At 45.9% G+C, this 27547-nt stretch overlaps 1 pseudogene; it reads left to right on the top strand.

Moving 5' to 3' along the window:
* LOC149402469 (uncharacterized) lies at positions 1-27536 on the top strand (annotated as a pseudogene).
* The last annotated feature ends 11 nt before the right edge of the window (positions 27537-27547 follow it).

Consider the following 27547-nt stretch of genomic DNA (forward strand, 5'->3'; position numbering starts at 1 on the left):
ATGACCCAATTTAGAGACGAACTAGGTCGTTTTGCTAAGAAACATAGCGAAGACCTTGACCATATTCAAGAAACACCTAAGTCTCTGTATCTCTCGTCAACTTCCACTTCTTCTTCTTCCCATCCATCTTCTCCAATCTCATTGCCAAATAATTTTTTCAACCGAATGGCACACATAGAGGACAATCATGTCAAAACCCTTAACGAGTACTTGCATCCGGCGCGAACAGCGGTCCCATCATGCATCATCTTCAATCCTAACGCGCCAAATCATGAGTTCAAGCCTAGCATGATCCAACTTATGTCAACCTTTCACGGGGTAGAAAACGAGAATGCATATGTGCATGTTCGAGAATTCGATGAGGCAGTGGCAACTTTCTACAGCCGCCCAGATGTCGCTAGCATCATGAGGTTGAAATTTTTCCCATTTTCCCTCAAGGACAAGGCGAAGAGCTGGTTATACTCTCTAAGACCTAAGTCTATTGGAACCTGGGAGGAGATGACTACGTTGTTTTTACAATAAACCTTATTCACCCTACTCTGAATCTTACAATCATGGCTCGAAGAACCACCCAAATTTTAGTTGGAGGAACAATAATAATGCGCCATCACATGGAAACCAGTGGAAGCCGGACCAACAACAACAACCATCATCAAGAGTGTATTCAGCACCTCAACAAGCACAAGCACCACGAAGGCCCATCGAAGACACCTTGCACGCTTTTATAGAGGCTCAAGGGAAAACAAACCAAAAGTTTGAGGCAATGATCACGCAAGTGATGGAAGAGAACAAGGAGATCAAAAGCCAGGCCACTAACCTGATAAATACTTTGTCTGTTTCGGAGCGTGGCAAGCTTCCTTCACAAACACAGTCAAACTCGAAGGGTATTCATTTTGCACAAACCTCGGACTCCAAGGTCAAGGAGGTGAATGCCATCACTACTCGAGCTGGTATTGTAGTCGAGCCTCAACCAACAAAATCCACTACTTCCAAAAAGGACAATGGCTCATAAAAGGAACCCGCAATGATTCAAGTGCAAGCCCCATTTCCACAAGCTCTATAATCTCAAGGGAAAGAACTAGAGAATCAATGTGAGATCCTCGAACATCTACGACAAGTTAAGGTCAATCTTCCTCTGTTGGATGTGATCAAGCAAGTTCCGGCTTATGCCAGAGTACTCAAGGATCTATGCACCGTAAAGCGGAGACACGATGTCAAGAAGACTGTGTTCCTAACAGAGCAAGTTACTGCGGTAATTGAGCAGAAAACACCGCCGAAGTACAAAGATCCTTGTTGTCCCACAATCTCATGCTACATTGGGACACAACTTTTTGGCCAAGCACTACTAGACCATAGTGCAAGCGTAAATCTCATGCCATATTCGATTTACTTGCGTCTCGGACTTGGGGATATCAAACCTACTTCTGTAGTGCTCCAACTGGCTGATAGATCTATGAAGAAGCCTCGGGGTATAATAGAGGATGTCTTGGTTCAAATTGATAAATTTTACTACCCCGTGGATTTTCTGATCTTGGATACGTATTTTGTGGTTGACGTCGAGTCATAAATTCCAATCATCTTGGGATGGCCTTTTCCTGCAACAGCAAATGCCCTAATCAATTGTAGGTATGGCCTCATGAAGATGACTTTTGGAAACACGACTATGGAGGTTAACATCTTCAACATTTCAAAGCAACCACGTGATGAAGACGAGTCCGCCCACACCTACATGATAGACACACTCGTCGAAGAATCCAACCTTCTCCATGATTTCGAGTTTTTCGATCAAGAGGAGACACACAATGTTTCGGCGACAGTTGAAGACTCGCAAGATCGAAAAACTAAGTTTTAGCAACCACGCTTTGAAGAACTACCACAAGAAAGAACAAATCCAAAACCGTCAAATGAAGAGACCCCAAAACTCAAACTCGCTCAACTTCCCGAGGGTCTCAAACATGCATTTCTGGGAATTGGTGATACCTTCCCTGTTATCATATCGTCTAAACTCAATGCTTCACAAGAGAAACATTTGATTGACACGTTCGTGAGCATAAAGAGGCGTTGGGTTGGACGATCGCTGATATCAAAGGTATCAACCCTTTAATTTGCTCTCATCACATTCATCTGGAAGAAGGGGCTATACCAAGACGATACCCACAACGAAGACTGAATCCCGTAATGAAAGAGATTTTCAAGAAAGAAGTCTTGAAGTTGTTAGATGTTGGTGTCATATACCCAGTCTCGGATAGCAAATGGGTTAGCCCAACACAAGTAGTCCCCAAGAAATCAGGAGTCACAGTTGTTGAGAATGAAAAGGGGGCCCATGTTCCAACAAAGGTTATGACGGGTTGGCGTATGTTCATTGACTATCGAAAGCTTAATGCCGCCACCCGTAAGGACCACTTTCCTCTTCCATTCATCGATCATATTCTAGAGCGAGGCGCAGGTCCTCCTTTCTATTGCTTCATCGATGGTTATCAGGCTACTATCAGATAGAGATTGCTTTAGAGGACCAGGATAAGGCCACATTCACATGTCCTTTTGGAACATTTGCATTTCGGCGTATGCCGTTTGGCCTCTGCAATGCCCCTACCACATTTCAAAGGTGCATGATGAGTATGTTCAACGACATGATCGAAAAAATTTATGGAAGTATTCATGGATGATCTAACCGCCTTTGGAGGTTCATTTGATGCATGCATATCCAACCTACGAGCTGTTCTTCAAACGTGCATCGAGAAAGGTCTTGTGCTCAACTGGGAAAAGTGTCATTTCATGGTTTCATCTAGCATTGTTCTGGGGCACATTGTTTCTGAACGAGGAATTGAGGTTGATCAATCAAAAATTGAGCTCATTTCAAAGTTGCCGTCCCCAAAGTCTGTGAAGGACTTTCGTTCTTTTCTTGGGCATGCCGGATTCTATCGGAGGTTCATACATAATTTTTCAACTATATCTCGACCACTATGCAACCTCTTAGAAAAGGAAGCCACGTTTGATTGGACACAACAATGTGAGGATGCATTTCTTACTCTCGTCGCCAAGCTGACTTCTGCCCCCATCATTCAGCCACCTGATTGGAAATTACCATTTGAGATTATGTGTGACGCAAGTAATTTTGCATTGGGGGCCGTTCTAGGTCAAAGGAGGGACGGAAAGCCCTTTGTAGTTACTATGCATGTAAGACACTTAATAGTGCCCAAATGAACTACACTACCACTGAAAAGGAATTGCTTGATGTGGTCTTTGCACTTGAAAAGTTTCGTGCTTACCTGAATTGTTCACCTATCACGATTTTCACAGATCATGCAGCCCTTAAGTACCTTCTCTCCAAAAAGGATGCTAAGGCGCGTCTTATTAGGTGGATCCTTCTGTTGCAGGAATTTGATATAACGATCAAGGACAAGAAAGGAGTTGAGAATGTTGTGACAGACCATTTGTCTCGGCTTGAGTTTAACCACTCCCCCGAGGGTATCGCCATCAATGACAACTTCCCTGATGAACACCTTCTCTTTGTCACCAAAATGCCATGGTATGCTCATATTGTTAACTATTTGGTGACAAATGAAATCCCATCTGATTGGAGTGCCCAAGATAAACGCAAGTTTCTGGTTGAAGTTCTGAAGTTCTACTATGATGATCCATATCTCTACAAGTATTGTCCCGACCAGATCATGAGACGATGCATTCCAGATGATGAGGTGTCCAGTGTCTTGAACTTTTTCCATAATGAAGCTTGTAGTGGTCATGTTTCTATGAAGAATACTGCCGCGAAAATCTAACAGTGTGGCTTTTATTGGCCTACTTTGTTCAAGGACAGCGATCGTTATTGCCGTTCATGTGAGAGATGTCAGAAGTTGGGAGCCCTTTCTCGTCGTCACATGATGCCCTTGACCCCGATTCTTGTCATTGAAGTATTTGATTGTAAGGGGATAGACTTCATGGGGCCATTTCAACCGTCTTCGGGCTACCTCTACATTCTGCTGGCTGTTGACTATGTCTCAAAATGGGTGGAAGCCGTACCGTGTCATACCAATGATAATGCACCAGTCATAAAGTTCTTGAAAGAGAATGAGTTATCAAGGTTTGGTACCCCTCGTGCAATCATCAGTGATCAAGGTACTCATTTTTGCAACCGATCTTTCAAGGCATTGATGCAAAAGTACGGGGTAGTCCACAAGGTTTCAACGGCCTACCACCTACAGACAAATGTAGATTTGCATGAACAAACTCTTTGTAGTTTGCTTAAAACGATATATTCACAATCTAAGGGTCAAAGGACTATTGACCTCAGTACGATTGTTAGGAGAATCTATGATGTCAGGTTATGGGGCATTGAGAGTTGGAGACTCTATAGTTCTTCTACGTATCTTCCGAAGTGTACTGAGTTGACCAGTGCACTTCTAGAGGCAAAATTAGAACAAACCATTTAACCTCTTATGTCTCGAAGACACTACGTATGAATTGCATCGTGCTTACCTTAATCCTGAAATAAGACATGCCATTTCACAGATTACGTATTCTCATTTAAGAAAGTCAGAGTTCGGACTCACTATGTGATTTTGAACAGGGCCTATTGGTGACGTACTAAGTTGTGAGAATGTCATGAGTAACTTTGTGAAGTTCTCATAGATATGGAATTCATGTACAAGATTGCTGAAATGCAATGTATATCACCTCGTGCTTTGTTCCTTTTTTGAACAGGGCCTATTGGTGAAGTACTAAGTTGTAAGAATGTCATGAGTAACTTTGTGAAGTTCTCATAGATATGGAATTTATGTACAATATTGTTGAAATGCAATGTATATGACCTCATGCTTTGTTCCTTTGAATGTGAATAAATGAACTGGCCGGTGTCCAAATTGTGTCTTGACTCTTTTGGATGAAACAATGTGACTTGTTAGCTCCTCGTCAGTACATTGTTTCTGGCTTATTCACAAGCGACAAAGGAGTTGAGGAAATAACAGCTAGAAGGGTAAAATGGTAATTTTGTAAATCCCGACTAGCTGATGATATTCATGAAGGGTAAACACTGATAATATTCTGTGGATCCACTCATTAAAATTATGTTGAATTCTTGAGTAGAAAATAAATTCATTTGAACCGAGATATTTTCAGTGTCAACTCTTTAGTGGAGTCAGTTGACATTAAGCTAAACTTGGAAAAGGTTTGTGAACTTTCGAGTCCAAGTATTTTAGCTCAAGATTTGTTCATTAGGATCCATGAGGTCACTGTTACAAATCATATCGAGTAGGAATAGTTAAACTAGAAGCTAAGTCAAAACAAGAACTAGGCAAGTTTTACGAAAATTGTCAAAATGGTATTTTTGTCCTTTTGGAAAAAGGATGAAATGAATGTCAATAAATTTTATGAGGTTGTCATATGATGACCTATTATAACTCGGCCATAACAAGTTTATTGGGCCTTGTGGATTAATTTCATTTCATAGAATTTTACTTGAAAATTCTTAATGGGCCTTTCGTATGTTGTCATGAACATATGAAGAAACATCTAGAAGCTCATTCTAGATGTCTTGGCCATCCAACCCAAAGAAAAAAGAGAGATTTTTTTTGTGCATTGATGTATCAAGATACTTGCCAAAAGAAAAAGAGGAAACAAATTTCCTCTATGAGGAAGGTAGGGAATTCGACCAAACAAGCAAGGAGAGAGCAAGATAAAACAGGAAACAAATCCAAGGACTTGCTTGGCAAGTCTTGGCCGTGTGACTCTAAGGGAACAAGGGCAATATTTGCTCATGAATACATGATATTCTCTAGAAGAGGAAACTACAATATTGAAGGTAAACCCTCTCCTATAAAATAGAGCCCTAATTCCTCTCATTTTATTCATCCCACATAAGTTAGAGATTGAGAGATTCTCTCTCTAGACCTTGTGGCCTCCCCCTATCCCTTTCTCTCTCTAAGTTTTCTTTCATTTTTTTTTGGAACCTAGGTCCACATTTGACCTAATGTTTTAGCTCTTTGACTTTTAGACTTGTTCTTGACTCGTCGTGTTTAAAAGTGCCCACACAGTAATTACTTTCTTTCTCGAGTGATTCTTGTGATAGAAACTTTCGTGGTTGCTCGAGTTCCCGAGGAAAGAAGAGAGACGTGCTGCAAGGGGAGACGAACATTTCAACCTTACTAAGGCTTCTCAACGTTCAAGCTTTTAAAAAGTTAGTAAACATATAATGCTATTAATAGTTTTAATTTATATGTACTTGCTCTTTGTCTAGGTTAGTAAAATCGTTTTACTCGTTTAAAAGAAAATTTTTAAATTCCGCCACTTGCTCGAAGCGTTAAATATTTTCTTAACCATAGATCAATTCCAACACGTGTATGATACCAACCTTATTTTCCCATCATGTACGTGGAGACCATCTGCCAAGCGCTAGTAGGGGCAAGAGTTTGTAATATATTCAAACTAGCAACAAGGGAGTGTGATGAGGATGTGTTTGGGATTTATTCTCAGAGAGAGATATAAAATAGATTTTATCAATTTCGTTGAGAGATGGAGATGGTCGGGAAAATTGGTATTGGTGGGCCTGAAATCAGATGGCTTTACTCGGTCAAGAGTGCTTATAAACCTACTTCAACTGTTCAATAGCCGATGGAACCGTGATGGTCAGTTTCGGCGAGAATATTAATAATGGCTATCCCTTTTGAACAAGTATATATATCTATCTATATAATATAATAAGTCAGAATGATTACTTACTATTCATAGACTATTCATTTTTTTAACCAATCGTAACTCGACACGTCACTTACACGTCATTATCTTCCTCTCTCTCTCTTCCTTTTTTATTCTGTCTCTTACTGTCTTCCTTCTTCTTCGCCGCTCCTCACATCTTCCTCTCTCTCTCTTCCGTTTTTGTTCTTAGTCTGTTACTATCTTCCGTCTTCTTTGCCGCTCATCGCCTCCCGCAATTCCTCACCATTGCCACCGAAGCCCTAGCTCTGTCTCTGCAATCGGTTCTAAGGACCCAAAAAAGACTCAGCAACTATAAGATCAAAATGCTCGAGAACATCCGCCGTTACAGCGAAATGATGGTTTCTCTCAAGATTCACTACATCATCAAACCCGATCTCCGTCGCGGGTCCTACCGAGTCAGATCTTCAGCGGAATGTGGAATTGGAGAAGGTAAGTGTTTAATGTTATGGATGTTTGTTGATTTTTGGGGTTTTCTTCCAACTGGCGTCAAAGGTCCCGCACCTCGCTCCGGAAAACCTCCGTCGATCGAGTCGCCACTTCGAGAGCTTGACGCTCTGTTGTTAGCTCTTCAGCCATCTTCTCCACGGCTGACTGAGCACGGTCGCACTTGCCTAGGGTAACCCCCAGCTCCACGCGAGCCTCATGAAGTTGCTCGTGGAGACTCGCGAACTCTGCCTTTGAGTGAGAACCTCGCTCGGCACGGGCCAGCTGAGACTTCACTTGAGCAAGCTCCTCTTAGGCAAGGCCCATGCGACGGATAAGGTCGTGAAGGATCTTCTCGCCCCGGGTCGCGCAAGCAAGCACCTGAGGAGGCGAATAGACAATTCTTGCCGCCACGAAGAAGAACTCTTCGAGCAACGAGCCCGTCCTCATAACCGCACCCATGATCCACGCCTATTTGCTTTCTAGCTAGAAAGATCGAAGACGATTTGAATATCACAACTGGTATGGAGTCATTTAGCAATGACCCATATTTTTTAGATTGATTATTATTGAGCTATAGTTTGTTGTCGTTCGTAATATTCGTAATTTTATATAATTTAAGGGGATTCGTTCCTTGACGAGAATCCGAGGAGAAAAATTCATCCGAGGAGTTCGAGGTTTTTATCTATCCCTTCGGCTCCGCTGTGTGTCCTTCCCGGCTATTACCAACCCGCCACATCATCACCTACCGGGGCCCGTAGACGAGCTCGGACGAGGAGGCTGTGGCGGCTTGGAATTCGACTCCGGCGGTGGATGAGGGAGAAGACGAATGCTCGGTTCAGACGAATTGGGTGAGCCCGGAGTATTTGGAGGACGGGAATGTCATGATCGAGGGCTGTGATTTCGAGCACTAGCTCGTTATCAAGGGGTTTCCCGCGGGAAACAGGGTCTCCAAGGACGAGATGGTCCAAGATTATGTCTCCACTATCGCCCACGTTCTCGGAAGGTACTGTAATTTTGATTTTTAATTTTTTTTGTTGGTGTTTTTTGTTAATTCTGTGAAATCTGTAAGGGTTTTTTTTATAGGGATTTTGACATGAATTAGTGTATATATTTAATATTTGAATAATTAGACTACAATTGTAATTGCCTAATTGAAATTAGTCATTCAAGCATTTTTTTTTCTTATCTAATATGAACACCTAGATGCGAAGGACTTCTCCAACTTATTTTATCATTATTAAGCTCATTTTTATCTTGATAATAGTGCTGATTTTTATTAATATTTTTTGTTGGAGTTTTTGTTCATTGTGTGAAATCTGTTGAGGTTTTTTGTTCTCTTTGTAGTGAACAAGAGGCTAAAGAGAAGATATACTCGGCTTCGACGACTTTGTACACTGGTTTTGGCGTTGCAGTTTCGTGGGAGATTGCACTGGAATGGAATCATTTAGCGATGACCCGTGTTTTTAAGATTGATTATTATTGAGCTATAGTTTGTAGTCGTTCGTAATATTCGTAATTTTATAGTCTTAATTTTATATAATTTAAGGGGATTCGTTCCTTGACGGGAATCCGAGGAGAAAAATTCATCCCAGGAGTTCGAGGCTTTTATTTCTCCCCTCGGCTCTGCTGTGGTGTCCTTCGCGGCTATTACAAACCCGCCACATCATCACCTACCGGGGCCCAGAGACGAGCTCGGACGAGGAGGCTATGGCGGCTTGGAATTCGACTCCGGCGGTGGATGAAGGAGAAGAGGAATGCTCGGTTCCGCTGAATTGGGTGAGCCCGGAGTATTTGGAGGAAGGGAATGTCATGATCGAGGGCTGTGATTTCGAGCACTGGCTCGTTATCATGGGGTTTCCTACGGGAAACAGGGTCCCCAAGGACGAGATGGTCTAACCTTATGTCTCCACTGTCGCCCACGTTCTCGGAAGGTACTGTAATTTTGAATTTGAATTTTTTTTTATGGTGTTTATTCGTTAATTCTGTGAAATCAGTAAGGGTTTTTTTTTGTAGGGATTTAGACATGAATTAGACTATTTAATATTTGAATAATTAGACTACAATTGTAATTGCGTAATTGAAATTAGTCATTCAAGCATTTTTTTTTATTAACTAATATGACCACCTAGATGAGAAGGACATCTCCAACTTATTTTATCATTATTAAGCTCATCTTTATCTTGATAATAGTGTTGATTTTTATTAATATTTTTTGTTGGAGTTTTTGTTCATTGTGTGAAATCTGTTGGGGTTATTTTGTTCTCTTTGTAGTGAAGAAGAGGCTAGGGAGAAGATATACTCGGTTTCGACGACTTTGTACACTGGTTTTGGCGTTGCAGTTTCGTGGGAGATTGCACTGGTATGGAATCATTTAGCGATGACCCAAATTTTTAAGATTGATTATTATTGAGCTATAGTTTGTAGTCGTTCATAATATTCGTAATTTTATAGTCTTAATTTTATATAATTTAAGGGGATTTGTTCCTTAACGGGAATCCGAGGAGAAAAATTCATCCCAGGAGTTCGAGGCCTTTATTTCTCCCCTCGGCTCCGCTGTGGTGTCCTTCCGGGCTATTACAAACCCGCCACATCATCACCTACCGGGGCCCAGAGACGAGCTCGGACGAGGAGGCTGTGGCGGCTTGGAATTCGACTCCGGCGGTGGATGAGGGAGAAGAGGAATGCTCGGTTCCGCCGAATTGGGTGAGCCCGGAGTATTTGGAGGACGGGAATGTCATGATCGAGGGCTGTGATTTCGAGCACTGGCTCGTTATCATGGGGTTTCCTACGGGAAACAGGGTCCCCAAGGACGAGATGGTCCAAGCTTATGTCTCCACTGTCGCCCACGTTCTCGGAAGGTACTGTAATTTTGAATTTTCATTTTTTTTGTTGGTGTTTATTCGTTAATTTTGTGAAATCAGTAAGGGTTTTTTTTTGTAGGGATTTAGACATGAATTAGAGTATATTTAATATTTGAATAATTAGACTACAATTGTAATTGCGTAATTGAAATTAGTCATTCAAGTATTTTTTTTTCTTATCTAATATGACCACCTAGATGAGAAGGACTTCTCCAACTTATTTTATCATTATTAAGCTCATCTTTATCTTGATAATAGTGCCGATTTTTATTAATATTTTTTGTTGGAGTTTTTGTTCATTGCGTGAAATCTGTTGGGGTTTTTTTGTTCTCTTTGTAGTGAAGAAGAGGCTAGCGAGAAGATATACTCGGTTTCGACGACTTTGTACACTGGTTTTGGCGATGCAGTTTCGTGGGAGATTGCACTGGTATGGAATCATTTAGCGATGACCCATATTTTTAAGATTGGTTATTATTGACCTATAGTTTGTAGTCGTTTGTAATATTCGTAATTTTATAGTCTTAATTTTATATAATTTAAGGGGATTCGTTCCTTGACGGGAATCCGAGTAGAAAAATTCATCCCAGGAGTTCGAGGCTTTTATTTCTCCCCTCGGCTCCGCTCTGGTGTCCTTCGCGGCTATTACAAACCCGCCACATCATCACCTACCGGGGCCCAGAGACGAGCTCGGACGAGGAGGCTGTGGCGGCTTGGAATTCGACTCCGGCGGTGGATGAGGGAGAAGAGGAATGCTCGGTTCCGCCAAATTGGGTGAGCCCGGAGTATTTGGAGGACGGGAATGTCATGATCGAGGGCCGTGATTTCGAGCACTGGCTCGTTATCATGGGGTTTCCTACGGGAAATAGGGTCATCAAGGACGAGATGGTCCAAGCTTATGTCTCCACTGTCGCCCACGTTCTCGGAAGGTACTGTAATTTTGAATTTTCATTTTTTTTTTGGTGTTTATTCGTTAATTCTGTGAAATCAGTAAGGGTTTTTTTTTTGTAGGGATTTAGACATGAATTAGACTATATTTAATATTTGAATAATTAGACTACAATTGTAATTGCGTAATTGAAATTAGTCATTCAAGTATTTTTTTTTCTTATCTAATATAACCACCTAGACGAGAAGGACTTCTCCAACTTATTTTATCATTATTAAGCTCATCTTTATCTTGATAATAGTGCTGATTTTTATTAATATTTTTTGTTGGAGTTTTTGTTCATTGTGTGAAATCTGTTGGGGTTTTTTTTTGTTCTCTTTGTAGTGAAGAAGAGGCTAGGGAGAAGATATACTCGGTTTCGACGACTTTGTACACTGGTTTTTGTGATGCAGTTTCGTGGGAGATTGCACTGGTATGGAATCACTTAGCGATGACCTATATTTCTAAGATTGATTATTATTGAGCTATAGTTTGTAGTCGTTCGTAATTTTATAGTCTTAATTTTATATAATTTAAGGGGATTCGTTCCTTGACGGGAATCCGAGGAGAAAAATTCATCCCAGGAGTTCGAGGCTTTTATTTCTCCCCTCGGCTCCGCTGTGGTGTCCTTCGCGTCTATTACAAACCCACCACATCATCACCTACCGGGGCCCAGAGACGAGCTCGGACGAGGAGGCTGTGGCGGCTTGGAATTCGACTCCGGCGGTGGATGAGGGAGAAGAGGAATGCTCGGTTCCGCCAAATTGGGTGAGCCCGGAGTATTTGGAGGACGGGAATGTCATGATCGAGGGCTGTGATTTCGAGCACTGTCTCGTTATCATGGGGTTTCCTACGGGAAACAGGGTCATCAAGGACGAGATGGTCCAAGCTTATGTCTCCACTGTCGCCCACGTTCTCGGAAGGTACTGTAATTTTGAATTTTCATTTTTTTTGTTGGTGTTTATTCGTTAATTCTGTGAAATCAGAAAGGGTTTTTTTTTTGTAGGGATTCAGACATGAATTAGACTATATTTAATATTTGAATAATTAGATTACAATTGTAATTGCGTAATTGAAATTATTCATTCAAGCATTTTTTTTTTTCTTACATAATATGACCACCTAGATGAGAAGGACTTCTCCAACTTATTTTATCATTATTAAGCTCATCTTTATCTTGATAATAGTGCTGATTTTTATTAATATTTTTTGTTAGAGTTTTTGTTCATTGTGTGAAATCTGTTGGGGTATTTTTGTTCTCTTTGTAGTGAAGAAGAGGCTAGGGAGAAGATATACTCGGTTTCGACGACTTTGTACACTGGTTTTGGCGTTGCAGTTTCGTGGGAGATTGCACTGGTATGGAATCATTTAGCGATGACCCATATTTTTAAGATTGATTATTATTGAGCTATAGTTTGTAGTCGTTCGTAATATTCATAATTTTATAGTCTTAATTTTATATAATTTAAGGGGATTCGTTCCTTGACGGGAATCCGAGGACAACAATTCATCCCAGGAGTTCGAGGCTTTTATTTCTCCTCTCCGCTCCGCTGTGGTGTCCTTCGCGGGTATTACAAACCCGCCACATCATCACCTACCGGGGCCCAGAGACGAGCTCGGACGAGGAGGCTGTGGCGGCTTGGAATTCGACTCCGGCGGTGGATGAGGAAGAAGAGGAATGCTCGGTTCCGCCGAATTGGGTGAGCCCGGAGTATTTGGAGGACGGGAATGTCATAATCGAAGGCTGTGATTTTGAGCACTGGCTCGTTATCATGGGGTTTCCTACGGGAAACAGAATCCCCAAGGACGAGATGGTCCAAGCTTATGTCTCCACTGTCGCCAACGTTCTCGGAAGGTACTGTAATTTTGAATTTTCATTTTTTTTTTGTGTTTATTCGTTAATTCTGTGAAATAAGTAAGGGTTTTTTTATTGTAGGGATTTGGACATGAATTAGACTATATTTAATATTTGAATAATTAGACTACAATTGTAATTGCGTAATTGAAATTAGTCATTCAAGCATTTTTTTTGTCTTATCTAATATGACCACCTAGATGAGAAGGACTTCTCAAACTTATTTTATCATTATTAAGCTCATCTTTATCTTTATAATAGTGCTGATTTTTTATTAATATTTTTTGTTGGAGTTTTTTGTTCATTGTGTGAAATCTATTGGGGTTTTTTTGTTCTCTTTGTAGTGAAGAAGAGGCTAGGGAGAAGATATACTCGGTTTCGACGACTTTGTACACTGGTTTTGGCGTTGCAGTTTCGTGGGAGATTGCACTGGTATGGAATCATTTAGCGATGACCCATATTTTTAAGATTGATTATTATTGAGCTATAGTTTGTAGTCGTTCGTAATTTTATAGTCTTAATTTTATATAATTTAAGGGGATTCGTTCCTTGACGGGAATCCGAGGAGAAAAATTCATCCCAGGAGTTCGAGGCTTTTATTTCTCCCCTCGGCTCCGCTGTGGTGTCCTTCGCGTCTATTACAAACCCGCCACATCATCACCTACCGGGGCCCAGAGACGAGCTCGGACGAGGAGGCTGTGGCGGCTTGGAATTCGACTCCGGCGGTGGATGAGGGAGAAGAGGAATGCTCGGTTCCGCCAAATTGGGTGAGCCCGGAGTATTTGGAGGACGGGAATGTCATGATCGAGGGCTGTGATTTCGAGCACTGGCTCGTTATCATGGGGTTTCCTACGGGAAACAGGGTCATCAAGGACGAGATGGTCCAAGCTTATGTCTCCACTGTCGCCCACGTTCTCGGAAGGTACTGTAATTTTGAATTTTCATTTTTTTTGTTGGTGTTTATTCGTTAATTCTGTGAAATCAGAAAGGGTTTTTTTTTGTAGGGATTCAGACATGAATTAGACTATATTTAATATTTGAATAATTAGACTACAATTGTAATTGCGTAATTGAAATTAAAGCCTCGAACTCCTGGGATGAATTTTTCTCCTCGGATTCCCGTCAAGGAACGAATCCCCTTAAATTATATAAAATTAAGCCTCGAAATCACAGCCCTCGATCATGACACTCCCGTCCTCCAAATACTCCGGGCTCACCCAATTCGGCGGAACCGAGCATTCCTCTTCTCCCTCATCCACCGGCGGAGTGAAATTCCGAGCCGCCACAGCCTCCTCGTTCGACCTCGCCTCCGGGCCCCAGGAGGTGATGATGTGGCGGGTTTGTAATAGCCGCGAAGGAGACCACAGCGGAGCTGAGGAGAGAAATAAAAGCGTCGAACTCCTGGGATAAATTTTTCTCCTCGGATTCCCGTCAAGGAACGAATCCCCTTAAATTATATAAAATTAAGACTATCAAATTACGAATATTACGAAATACAACAAACTATAGCTCAATAATAATCAATCTTAAAAATACGGGTCATCGCTAAATGATTCCATACCAGTGCAATCTCCCACGAAACTGCAACGCCAAAACCAGTGTACAAAGTCGTCGAAACCGAGTATATCTTCTCTTTAGCCTCTTCTTCACTACAAAGAGAACAAAAAAACCAAACAGATTTCACACAATGAACAAAAACTCTAACAAAAAAATATTAATAAAAATCAGCACTATTATCAAGATAAAGATGAGCTTAATAATGATAAAATAAGTTGGAGAAGTCCTTCTCATCTAGGTGGTCATATTAGATAAGAAAAAAAAATGCTTGAATGACTAATTTCAATTAGGCAATTACAATTGTAGTCTAGTTATTCAAATATTAAATATAGTCTAATTCATGTCTAAATCCCTACTAAAAAAAACCCTTACCGATTTCACAGAATTAACAAAAAATTCCAACAAAAAAAATTAAAATTGAAAATTACAGTACCTTCCGAGAACGTGGGCGATAGTGGAGAGATAAGCTTGGACCATCTCGTCCTTGGAGACCCTGTTTCCCGCGAGAAACCCCATGATAACGAGCCAGTGCTCGAAATCCCAGCCCTCGATCATGACATTCCCGTCCTCCAAATACTCCGGGCTCACCTGATTCGGTGGAACCGAGAATTCCTCTTCTCCCTCATCCACCGCCAGAATCGAATTCCGAGCCGGCACAGCCTCCTCGACCGAGCTCGTCACCGGGCCCCGGTAGGTGATGATGTGGCAGGTTTGTAATAGCAGCGAAGAACACCACAGCGGAGCCGAGGGGAGAGATAAAAACCTCGAACTCCTCGGATGAATTTTTCTCCTCGGATTCCCGTCAAGGAACAAATCCCCTTAAATTATATAAATTTAAGACTATAAAATTACGAATATTACGAACGACAACAAACTATAGCTCAATAATAATCAATCTTAAAAATATGGGTCATCGCTAAATGATTCCATACCAGTGCAATCTCCCACGAAACTGCGATGCCAAAACCAGTGTACAAAGTCGTCGAAACAGAGTATATCTTCTCTTTAGTCTCTTCTTCACTACAAAGAGAACAAAAAACCCCAACAGATTTCACACAATGAACAAAAACTTTAACAAAAAATATAAATAGAAATCAGCACTATTATCAAGATAAAGATGAGCTTAATAATGATAAAATAAGTTGGAGAAGTCCTTCTCATCTAGGTGGTCATATTAGATAAGAAAAAAAAAAATACTTGAATGACTAATTTCAATTAGGCAATTACAATTGTAGTCTAGTTACTCAAATATTAAATATAGTCTAATTCATGTCTAAATCCCTACAAAAAAAACACCATTACAGATTTCACAGAAATAAGAAAAACACACCAACAAAAATAAATTAAAATTCAAAATTACAGTACCTTCCGAGAACGTGGGCGACAGTGGAGACATAAGCTTGGCCCATCTTGTCCTTGGAGACCCTGTTTCCCGTGGGAAACCCAATGATAACGAGCCAGTGCTCGAAATCACAGCCCTCGATCATGACATTCCCGTCCTCCAAATACTCCGGGCTCACCCGATTCGGTGGAACCGAGAATTCCTCTTCTCCCTCATCCACCGCCAGAATCGAATTCCGAGCCGGCACAGCCTCCTCGACCGAGCTCGTCACCGGGCCCCGGTAGGTGATGATGTGGCAGGTTTGTAATAGCAGCGAAGAACACCACAGCGGAGCCGAGGGGAGAGATAAAAGCCTCGAACTCCTCGGATGAATTTTTCTCCTCGGATTCCCGTCAAGGAACAAATCCCCTTAAATTATATAAAATTAAGACTATAAAATTATGAATATTACGAACGATAACAAACTATAGCTCAAAAATAATCAATCTTAAAAATATGGGTCATCGCTAAATGATTCCATACCAGTGCAATCTCCCACGAAACTGCAATGCCAAAACCATTGTACAAAGTCGTCGAAACCGAGTATATCTTCTCTTTAGTCTCTTCTTCACTACAAAGAGAACATAAAACCCCAACAGATTTCACACAATGAACAAAAACTTTAACAAAATATATTAATGGAAATCAGCACTATTATCAAGATAAAGATGAGCTTAATAATGATAAAATAAGTTGAAGAAGTCCTTCTCATCTAGGTGGTCATATTAGATAAGAAAAAAAAAATACTTGAATGACTAATTTCAATTAGGCAATTACAATTGTAGTCTAGTTATTCAAATATTAAATATAGTCTAATTCATGTCTAAATCCCTACAAAAAAAAAAACACCCATACAGATTTCACAGAAATAAGAAAAACACACCAACAAAAAAAATTTAAATTCAAAATTACAGTACCTTCCGAGAACGTGGGCGACAATGGAGACATAAGCTTGGCCCATCTTGTCCTTGGAGACCCTGTTTCCCGTGGGAAACCAAATGATAACGAGCCAATGCTCGAAATCACAGCCCTCGATCATGACATTCCCGTCCTCCAAATACTCCGGGCTCACCCAATTCGGCGGAACCGAGCATTCCTCTTCTCCCTCATCCACCGCCAGAATCGAATTCCGAGCCGCCACAGCCTCCTCGTCCGAGCTCGTCTCTGGGCCCCGGTAGGTGATGATGTGGCGGGTTTGTAATAGGAGCGAAGGACACCACAGCGGAGCCGAGGGGAGAAATAAAGGCCTCGAACTCCTGGGATGAATTTTTCTCCTCGGATTCCCGTTAAGGAACGAATCCCCTTAAATTATATAAAATTAAGACTATAAAATTACGAATATTACGAACGACTACAAACTATAGCTCAATAATAATCAATCTTAAAAATTTGGGTCATCGCTAAATGATTCCATACCAGTGCAATCTCCCACGAAACTGCAACGCCAAAACCAGTGTACAAAGTCGTCGAAACCGAGTATATCTTCTCCCTAGCCTCTTCTTCACTACAAAGAGAACAAAAAAACCCAACAGATTTCACACAATGAACAAAAACTTTAACAAAAAATATTAATGGAAATCAGCACTATTATCAAGATAAAGATGAACTTAATAATGATAAAATAAGTTGGAGAAGTCCTTCTCATCTAGGTGGTCATATTAGATAAGAAAAAAAAAATACTTGAATGACTAATTTCAATTAGGCAATTACAATTGTAGTCTAGTTATTCAAATATTAAATAGAGTCTAATTCATGTCTAAATCCCTAAAAAAAAACACCCTTACAGATTTCACAGAAATAAGAAAAACACACCAACAAAAAAAATTAAAATTCAAAATTACAGTACCTTCCGAGAACGTGGGCGACAATGGAGACATAAGCTTGGCCCATCTTGTCCTTGGAGACCCTGTTTCCCGTGGGAAACCCAATGATAACGAGCCAGTGCTCGAAATCACAGCCCTCGATCATGACATTCCCGTCCTCTAAATACTCCGGGCTTACCCAATTCGGCGGAACCGAGCATTCCTCTTCTCCCTCATCCACTGGCGGAGTCGAATTCTGAGCCGCCACAGCCTCCTCGTCCGAGCTCGTCTCCGGGCCCCGATAGGTGATTATGTGGCGGGTTTGTAATAGCCGCGAAGGATACCATAGCGGAGCCGAGGGGAGAGATAAAAGCCTCGAACTCCTGGGATGAATTTTTCTCCTCGGATTCCCGTCAAGGAACGGATCCCCTTAAATTATATAAAATTAAGACTATAAAATTACAAATATTATGTGTTGTCGGTCGTTTTCGGAAAACCCGAGACGCCAAGAAGGCACGTCGCTCAAAGGGCCGATGGTCAGGCCGGAGGTCCTGAAGAGCGGCAAGTCTTCAAGCCCTCGCCCAAACTCTTGACTTCTTGAGTCGAGCTTAGCCCCTCGAGTTGAGACTTGAGTCGGTTCCTCGAATCGAGCCTCGCTCTTCGAGTTGAGCCTTGAGTCGGTTTCCTCGGGTCGAGCTTTGCTCCTTGAAGTTGAGCTTCGAGTCGGTCTCCTCGAGTTGAGCATCGCTCCTTGAGTTGAGCCTCGAGTCGGTCTCCTCGAGTCGAGCACCAACTCGAGTCCTATCCGTCAAACAAACATTTGTGTCATAACCCAAAATACCATGCCCACAATAGTTCAACGGGCCCGGAAGCGAGACGGTCGAAAAAAGCAAACAGAAATGAAGCCCAGCGCGCGCCGCGGGTTCTGCACCGCGCGCCGCGCGCCAAGGCTCGCGTGCCGCGCAGGTCGTGCACCGCAGGTTGTGCGCCGCGGGTTTTGGCACCGCGCGCCAAGAGTCGCACGCCGCAGGTTGCGCGCCGCGGGTTTTGGCACCGCGCGCAGCGGGTCGCGCGCCGCAGGTTGTGCGCCTCTTCTTGAAAAGAGACGCGTTCCTAGTCCCACATGGACGCCGAATGACCCCCTTAGGGTCCTCAAACACCTCTAAATACCCCTCTCATTGAGGGGAAAGCGATCCCATTCATTCTCAAGGAACTTTAGACTTCTCTCTGCTTCTCTGGATGCCATCCTTGGCCTGAAGCAGATTCTCCTTGATTTCTCGTTCTCAGAGATTCTGAAGCGCTTTCCGGGGACTCCCGAGTGCCGCCTCTCTTGATTGAACGATTAATCTTGAGCCCACGAGTGCTCTAGCGGTTTTCGACTGAAAATCGCCTACGCGTCTAGCACCCTAGATGCCTCCACCATTTCTGACAAGAAATCGCCTACGCGTCCGGCATTTCCAACTAGGAATCGCCTACGCGTCCGGAATCTCCGCCACGACAATGAACTCTTGACTTAGAGTCTTCCACGTCTCCAAAAGAGAGAAAACACACATTCTCTCTCGCATACGCGATCTCTAAAGTTCTGAGACGTCGCTGAGGACTCCTCCGCGCCTCGTCTCCTTCGTCGAGCACGCCTCTCCACCAAGGCTCCACGCCTCATACTGCGTCTCACACGCTTGAACTACGTTCTGACCTGATCCCACACACGGGTACGTAGGTAGCTGACACCCAAGGCACGGTCACTCCTCCTCCTCACCCCTTTCCTCTCCTGAGAGGCGGGTTGATCGGAGAAACCCTAGCTCGAGACTATCGAGTTCACACTCTTGGCCCGGGTGCGATCACTTGGTCCGGCCTTAGATCGAACCGTCCGAGGTTTTCAATAGTTGTTCATTTTCGTGCGACAACATTTTGGCGCTAGAACGAGGGGACTTCCCGACCTATTCAGCCCGAAATCCCTTCTGTTCATCTTTTTCTTTTCTTCTCCGAACTCAACCTTCTCGAACTTGAGAAACGATGAGTAGCCAACCACCCGTACGTTCTGAGGGCGTGAACAACCCCGATAACATCACCGGGACCAAAAAATACTTCTTGCGCTCCCGAGCGCATGGTGACGAAGAGTCGCTCCACGAAGAGAGCTCGACCCGCTCACCATCTCCATCTCCAGATAGCAGGGACCACCGCATCATGGAGTTGGAGGAGAATGTCCGCCAACTAAAGGCGAAGAACGCGAGGTACCACAGCCGACTGGCTGCGAAGCAACCCGTGCATAACACGGCGATCTCCAACGGGGATCCTGAGAACCTCAATGAGGAAAGTCGCGACCGCGACCCTGACTACGAGGGTACTGGCGATTCAGAGGTATCGAGACTTCTCTCACGAAGGACGGGGGACTCCCCGCCGTGTTTGAAGCCGGTCCTTCAAATCCCCTGCCCCGGGTAGGAGACGCGCCGACGGCTTCTCAAGAGGGGAATTCCCGACGCTCAGCCCTCGACCGACTAGGTCAAAGGGAGAACGTTGCGTTAAGTCAAGGCGCGCGGAGAGCGCGCCGTCGCAGACGAAGCCTGCGCCTCCATACGACAAGCCTTGATCTTAGGGACCATCTCACTGCTCAACGCATCAAGCGTGGCGATGACCTAAGAGAGCGACTAAGCTCTCGGCCAAATGTCCCCGTAGCAGCCCTAACTAACGGGAACCGCCGCACGGGTCAAGGGTCATATGAAAGGCAACAGTTGACTCCTCCCGAACAGGGAGTTACTCCGACTACCGGTCTCGATGTGGTCACTATGATCCACAATCTTCGAAATGAAGTACGAGACTTCCGCGAACGCGGAATAGGCGGAAGTGCCGATGGGATCGTCGAGGAGAGTTCATCGCCTTTCACGGCTCAGATATTGGCCGAGGTATGTACGGGAAATTTCAAACTCCCGAACCTCGCTCCATATGATGGAAAAGCAGATCCTGCTTACCACATCCAGCACTATGAAACCTGGATGACAATGCAGGGTGTCACTCCCGGCGCTATGTGCCAAGCTTTTAGTCTTACCCTCGCCGGACCAGGCTTCGAGTGGTTCAAGAACTTAAGGCCGGGAAGCATCCGCTCGTTCAAAGACATGAAGGACATGTTCCTAGCACGGTTCCCTACGTCTATGGTCCAAAAGAAGACCAAGATGTACCTGTGGTCAATCAGTCAAGAGGATGGCGAGTCTCTTAGACGATACCTCGCCCGATTCACTGAAGAATCGAATAAGGTCGACTGCTTTAACGACAAAGACGCAATCACTGCCATCATTGAAGGCTTGCGCACAAGTGACTTCCTTAAGTCCATCGTCGGCCGTGTCCCTTCTACCATGGCCGAGTTAATGACTCGAGCTAAGACCTTCATGGGAGTCGAAGATTACCTCGATGGTCGCAAGGGCAATGATCAAAGCCCTCACCACCGAGACGAGCCTAGCAACGAGCAAGGAAACTCCCGTAAAAGGCGAAACAGAGGAGGTCAGACTTTTAATAGACGACCTCCGATGCCCCAGAAGCCGCGACTTGCGGAAGACTTTAAGGGCTACTCGTCGTTCACACTGTTGAACACGACGCCGGATCAAATCCTGGCTTTGGCGCGTGACAAGTTCACTCCCCCGGCTCCAATGAGCAAAGACCCCGCGACTCGCGACCGGTCTAGATATTGCAAGTTCCATCAGGAATACGGTCACCTGACCTCCGAGTGCCACAGTCTTAAAAGGCAGATCGAGGCATTGATCCAACGGGGTGAGCAGAAAGAGTTCGTGTTACGCATGATTAGCGCTGCGGGCCCCACCAGAAACAGACCACAGTCTGGCAAGGGAGGAGGAACAGCCGCTTCTGCAGACCGAACCACGGCTACCACCGACGCCAATCCACAACTCCACGTTGTGACCACCATACTGGGCGGTCCACAAGATGGAGACTCAGCCCGACAGCGGAAGAAATTCCTGAGGGCCGCGTCCCAAGGAGACGCTGCTATGCACGTCAACCTCACCTACGAGGAACCTCCGTCAGTACCTCACGAGATGATGTACTTCACCAACGAAGAGGCCAAGCGAGTTGTGCACCCGCACAATGACGCGATTGTGCTCAAAGCCCAAGTGGCTAATAACTTGGTGAAAAGGGTTCTCATCGACAATGGCAGTGCTGCCGACATAATATTCAAGTGCACCTTAGAGCGCATGAAGCTCGGGGGGCTACGCCCAAATCCGACCCAAACACCTTTATTCGGGTTCACTGGGGAGAGAGTCATGACCGAAGGCATCATCGATCTACCGGTCACCTTCGGAACTCCCGGAGGCATTGAAGTCGTTCACATGGTCCCATTCCTAGTGGTCGACCAAGAGTCCCCCTACAACGTAATCATTGGGCGACCCACGTTGAACCGGCTAAGGGCAATCACTTCAACATACCACCTACTGGTGAAGTTCCCTACCAAGGATGGAATCGGCATCATGGCTGGAGATCAATCCCAAGCAAGAATATGCTACATCCAGGGAATCGATGGAAAAACTGCTAGAAAGACGGTTAACACAATCTCCCAGCTCAGAGATAGCGTCGAGTCGACCAAGGTCCTCCGCGAAGTCCATGAAGACACCTGCATGACACCCAAGTGCAAGGTAACAGCGTCCTCATCAGGGACCCCACAGAGTCTACCAGGTCATACATGGACGAGACACCGATCTATCGCCTGTGGAATGTGGAACACTTGAGAAAGTACTACCAGTAGCCAGCGCTTCCCCCCATTTTATTTCTTTGCTTTCCAACATTCAATAAGGCCTACGAGCCAATGTTTTAGGATTTCAAATTTTTGCAATATTAATAAAGTTCGAGGTTTTTCTTTCAAAATCCACTTTATCAAAGATTTTCAATCATCAAAGATTACACTTGTAAACCCAAAACTCGGGGGGCTAGTGACATAGGCAATGGTAAGTACGCTCAAAATCCTCAAGAAAGTACGCTCCACAAAAAGAAAGCACGCTCCATCAAAACAAAACACCCGAACATAAAACGGGAACAAGCGTGCACATAAGACGCCTCCATGGAGCGCCGTAAGCCATCCCCGAGATGCAGGCTAAAGACGCCTCCACGGCGCGCCGTAAGCCATCCCCGAGATGTAGGTTAAGACGCCTCCGCGGCGCGCCATAAGCCATCCCAGAGATGCCGGCTAAGATGCCTCCACGGCGCGCCGTAAGCCATCCCCGAGATGCAGGCTAAGACGCCTCGGCGGCGCGCCATAAGCCATCCCAGAGATGCAGGCTAAGACGCCTCCGCGGCGCGCCATAAGCCATCCCAGAGATGCAGGCTAAGCCGCCTCCGCGGCGCGCCATAAGCCATCCCAGAGATGCCGGCTAAGACGCCTCCGCGGCGCGCCACAAGCCATCCCAGAGATGCAGGCTAAGACGCCTCCGCGGCGCGCCACAAGCCATCCCAGAGCTGCAGGCTAAGACGCCTCCGCGGCGCGCCATAAGCCATCCCAGAGATGCAGGCTAAGACGCCTTCATGGCGCACCTAAGACGCCTAAGACGCCTACATGGTGCACTTAAGACGCCTGCATGGAGCAACCAAGCCGTCACTCGTGACGCACCTAAGACGCCTACGTGGTGCACCTAAGACGCCTACATGGCGCAACCAAGTTGTCACTCGCGACGCACCTAAGACGCCTACATGGCGCACTAAAGCCGCCTACATTGCGCACCCAAGTCATCCCTCGCGACGCACCTAAGACGCCTACATGGCGCACGTAAGACGCCTACATGGCACAACCAAGTCGTCCCTTGCGACCCACCTAAGACACCTACATGGTGCACCAAAGACGCCTACATGGCGCAACCAAGCCGTCACTCGCGACGCACCTAAGACGCCTACATGGCGCACCTAAGACGCCTACATGGCGCAACCAAGTCATCCCTCGCGACGTGCCTACGATGCCTAAAACAACGTACAGAGCCGTTTCTAATGACGCGCTCCAAGTCACCACAAGGCATTGCATATGATGACTAACCGCAACGCACCTGAACTGCCACACTAGGCACAGTTCATGCTATCTCCGCCACCGCCGACTGAGCACGATCACACCCGCCTTGGGAGACTCTCCATTCCGTGCGAGCTAATCAAAGCTTCTTGTAAAAACTCGCAAACTCCGCCTCTGAGCGAGAACCTCGCTCAGCCTGAGCTAGCTGAGACTTCACTCCAGCAAGCTCCTCCTGGAAGAGTCCCAAACGACAAATGAGGTCGTGTAGAACCTCCTCGATTCGAGTCATTCTCCTCGAGTCGAATCTAGCTCCCTGAAACGAGTCAATCTCCTTGAGTCGAGACACGCTCCTCGAGTCGAGTCATTCTCCTCGAGTCAAGCTTCGCTCCTCGAGTCGAGGCACGCTCTCCTTGAGTCAGGCCTTGCTGCTTGAGTCAAGTCATTATCCTCGAGCTGAGCCTTGCTCCTCGAGTTGAGTCACTCTCGCCAAGTCAGTCTCCTCAAGTCGAGCATCGCTCCTTAAGTCGAGTCGCCCTCCTTGGGTCGAGCCTTGCCCCTCGAGTCGAGCCATTCTCCTCAAGTCGAGCATCGCTCCTCAAAGTCGAGTCGCTCTCCTTGAGTCGAGTCTTGCTCCTTGAGTCAAATCATTCTCCCCGAGTCAAGCCGTGCTCCTCGAGTCGAGTCATTCTCCTCGAGTCGAGTCATTCTCCTCGAGTCGAGCATCGCTCCTCAGAGTCGAGCACTGCTCCTCGAGTCAAGTCATTCTCCCCGAGTCGAGCATCGCTCCTTAAGTCGAGTAGCCCTCCTTGAGTCGAGTCTTGCTCCTCGAATCGAGTCATACTCCTCGAGTCGAGCATCGCTCCTCGAGTAGAGTCATATCCCTTAAAGTCCAGCCAATCTCCTTGAGTCGAGCCTAGCCCCTCGAGTTGAGACTTGAGTCGGCTCCCTGAGTCGAGCCTAGCCCCTCGAGTTGAGACTTGAATCGGCTCCCCGAGTTGAGCTTCGCTCCTCGAGTTGAGACTTGATTCAGTCTCCTCGAGTCGAGCTTCGCTCCTCGAGTCGAGCCTTGAGTCAGTCTCCTCGAGTCGAGCTTCGCTCCTCGAGTCGAGTACCGCTCCTCGAGCAAACACCGGGAGCGACCTGAAGAACAGGTTAGCCAAAGCAGAGACCCGCACTCACGTCTGGGGAATAAGGGCCGATCTTCCGAACGCAGACGGAGAAGCGTCGCCAGGGCTGGGATGGCGGATGCCCGTGAGACCGACTTATGCTTGGTGCGCTGTCAAACTTTGAGTGTTGACCCCCGAGCAGTCGAAGCCCTCCGGTGCGGCAGAGCCTTCCGCCAGGTACCACTCCGTCATCTCGGAGCATCGGCCCACAGCATCAGCCTCCGTCTCCGAGACCTCGGAACGAGCACGCCTTTGCGAAATGCAAAAGTGCAGTCACCTTCCAAGCTGACCGAGATGGACGCCATGATCTTCCCCTAATTGGTCACGATTACACAATCGTCGCCCTGCTATTCACAATCAAGTCCCACGGACTCCGCTTGAAAATATCCTTAAACAAAACGTGACTTCACCAAAAGACCAACATACCGCGACACGCCGGTACGCCTCTGCACAAATGCACGCCCTACTTGCGCGTGCATATCCCCGTTGCTACGGGGCTAGAGCGACGGACGCAAGCGCATTCGCCTCGCCCACGTTGAGCTATGCCTCCTATCCGCTTGGATCCTCCTCCACGTGTCGATCACACACTCGTGTCGAGAGAGACGGAAAAGCACTTACAGTTGTGAGAGTATTCTTTATAATCACAAAGGCTTCGCAACAGTGAAGCTCTGGGAAGTCTATTTCCCTCAAACACCGGGCGGAAACGACTAAAAGTTCACCGCCCGGGGCCTCCCGAGCAATGAACTTAGGGGGCTAATGTTGTCGGTCGTTTTCGGAAAACCCGAGACGCCAAGAAGGCACGTCGCTCAAAGGGCCGATGGTCAGGCCGGAGGTCCTGAAGAGCGGCAAGTCTTCAAGCCCTCATCCAAACTCTTGACTTCTTGAGTCGAGCTTAGCCCCTCGAGTTGAGACTTGAGTCGGTTCCTCGAATCGAGCCTCGCTCTTCGAGCTGAGCCTTGAGTCGGTTTCCTCGGGTCGAGCTTCGCTCCTTGAAGTTGAGCTTCGAGTCGGTCTCCTCGAGTCGAGCATCGCTCCTTGAGTTGAGCCTCGAGTCGGTCTCCTCGAGTCTAGCTTCGCTCCTCGAGTCGAGCACCAACTCGAGCCCTATCTGTCAAACAAACATTTGTGTCATAACCCAAAATACCGTGCCCACAATAGTTCAACGGGCCCGGAAGCGAGACAGTCGCAAAAAGCCCACAGAAACGAAGCCCATCGTGCGCCGCGCGCCAAGGCTCACGCGCCGCGCAGGTCGTGCGCCGCAGTTTGTGCGCCGCGGGTTTTGGCACCGAGCGCCGCGCGCCAAGAGTTGCGCGCCGCAGGTTGTGCGCCGCGGGTTTTGGCACCGCGCGCCGCGCGCAGCGGGTCGCGCGCAGCGCGGTGTGCGCCGCATGTTGTGCGCCTCTTCTTGAAAAGAGACGCGTTCCTAGTCCCACATGGACGCCGAATGACCCCCTTAGGGTCCTCAAACACCTCTAAATACCCCTCTCATTGAGGGGAAAGCGATCCCATTCATTCTCAAGGAACTTGAGACTTCTCTCTGCTTCTCTGGATGCCATCCATGGCCTGAAGCAGATTCTCCACGATTTCTCGTTCTCAGAGATTCTGAAGCGCCTTCCGGGGACTCCCGAGTGCTGCCTCTCTTGATCGAACGATTAATCTTGAGCCCAAGAGTGCTCTAACGGTTTTCGACTGAAAATCGCCTACGCGTCTAGCACCCTAGACGTGTCCACCATTTCTGACAAGAAATCGCCTACGCGTCTGGCATTTCCAACTAGGAATCGCCTACGCGTCCGGAATCTCCACCACGACAAGGAACTCTTGACTTAGAGTCTTCCACGTCTCTAAAAGAGAGAAAACACGCATTCTCTCTCGCATACGCGATCACCGAAGTTCTGAGACGTCGCCGAAGACTCCTCCGCGCCTCGTCTCCTTTGTCGAGCACGCCTCTCGACCAAGGCTCCGCGCCTCATCATGCGTCTCACACGCTTGAACTACGTTCTGACCTGATCCCACACACGGGTACGTAGGCAGCCGACACCCAAGGCACGGTCACTCCTCCTCCTCACCCCTTTCCTCTCCCGAGAGGCGGGTTGATCGGAGAAACCCTAGCTCGAGACTATCGAGTTCACACTCTTGGCCCGGGTGCGATCACTTGGTCCGACCTTGGATCGAACTGCCCGAGGTTTTCAATAGTTGTTCATTTTCGCTCGACAACATTACGAACGACAACAAGCATGACAAGCTCGAGGCTTTAATAGTGCTCATTATTAATCAATCTTAAAAATATGACCACCTAGTATTTGGAGAAGACGGTGGGAAGCTCATTGAAGGACTGGGCCCCAAACTCGACAACGCACTTTAGGCTTACCGGACAGCCTTCAAAACCCCGTTGGGAATGTCGCCATACAAGCTCGTCTATGGCAAGGTGTGCCACCTCTCAGTGGAAATCGAGCACAGCGCATTATGGGCAATGAAACTCCTCAACTTTGACCATAAGGCAGCCGGGAAACAGAGACTCCTCCAACTCAACGAACTCGACGAGTTCCGCTTAGATGCATTCGAGAACGCGAGGATCTATAAAGAAAAGACAAAAGCATGGCACGACAAGCATATCGTACCAAAAGAGATCAACCCGGGACAACAAGTACTTCTTTACATTTCCCGGTTGAGACTCTTCCCTGGAAAGCTCAAGTCAAGGTGGTCCGGGCCATTCACAGTTACACAAGCATTCTCATCGGGAATGTTCGAGCTCGAAGGCATCAACGGCGGGAAATTCATGGTGAACGGACAACGAGTGAAGCCGTACTATGGTGGAGTATTTGAAAACGAGAAAGTCGTGGCGTACCTGAACAATAACGAATAAAACGTGGTACC

This window comes from Urtica dioica, chromosome 3 (assembly GCF_054948205.1).
Source record: "Urtica dioica subsp. dioica isolate 48M chromosome 3, U.dioica_male_clone48M_v1_H2, whole genome shotgun sequence".
NCBI classification, from domain to species: Eukaryota; Viridiplantae; Streptophyta; class Magnoliopsida; order Rosales; family Urticaceae; genus Urtica; species Urtica dioica.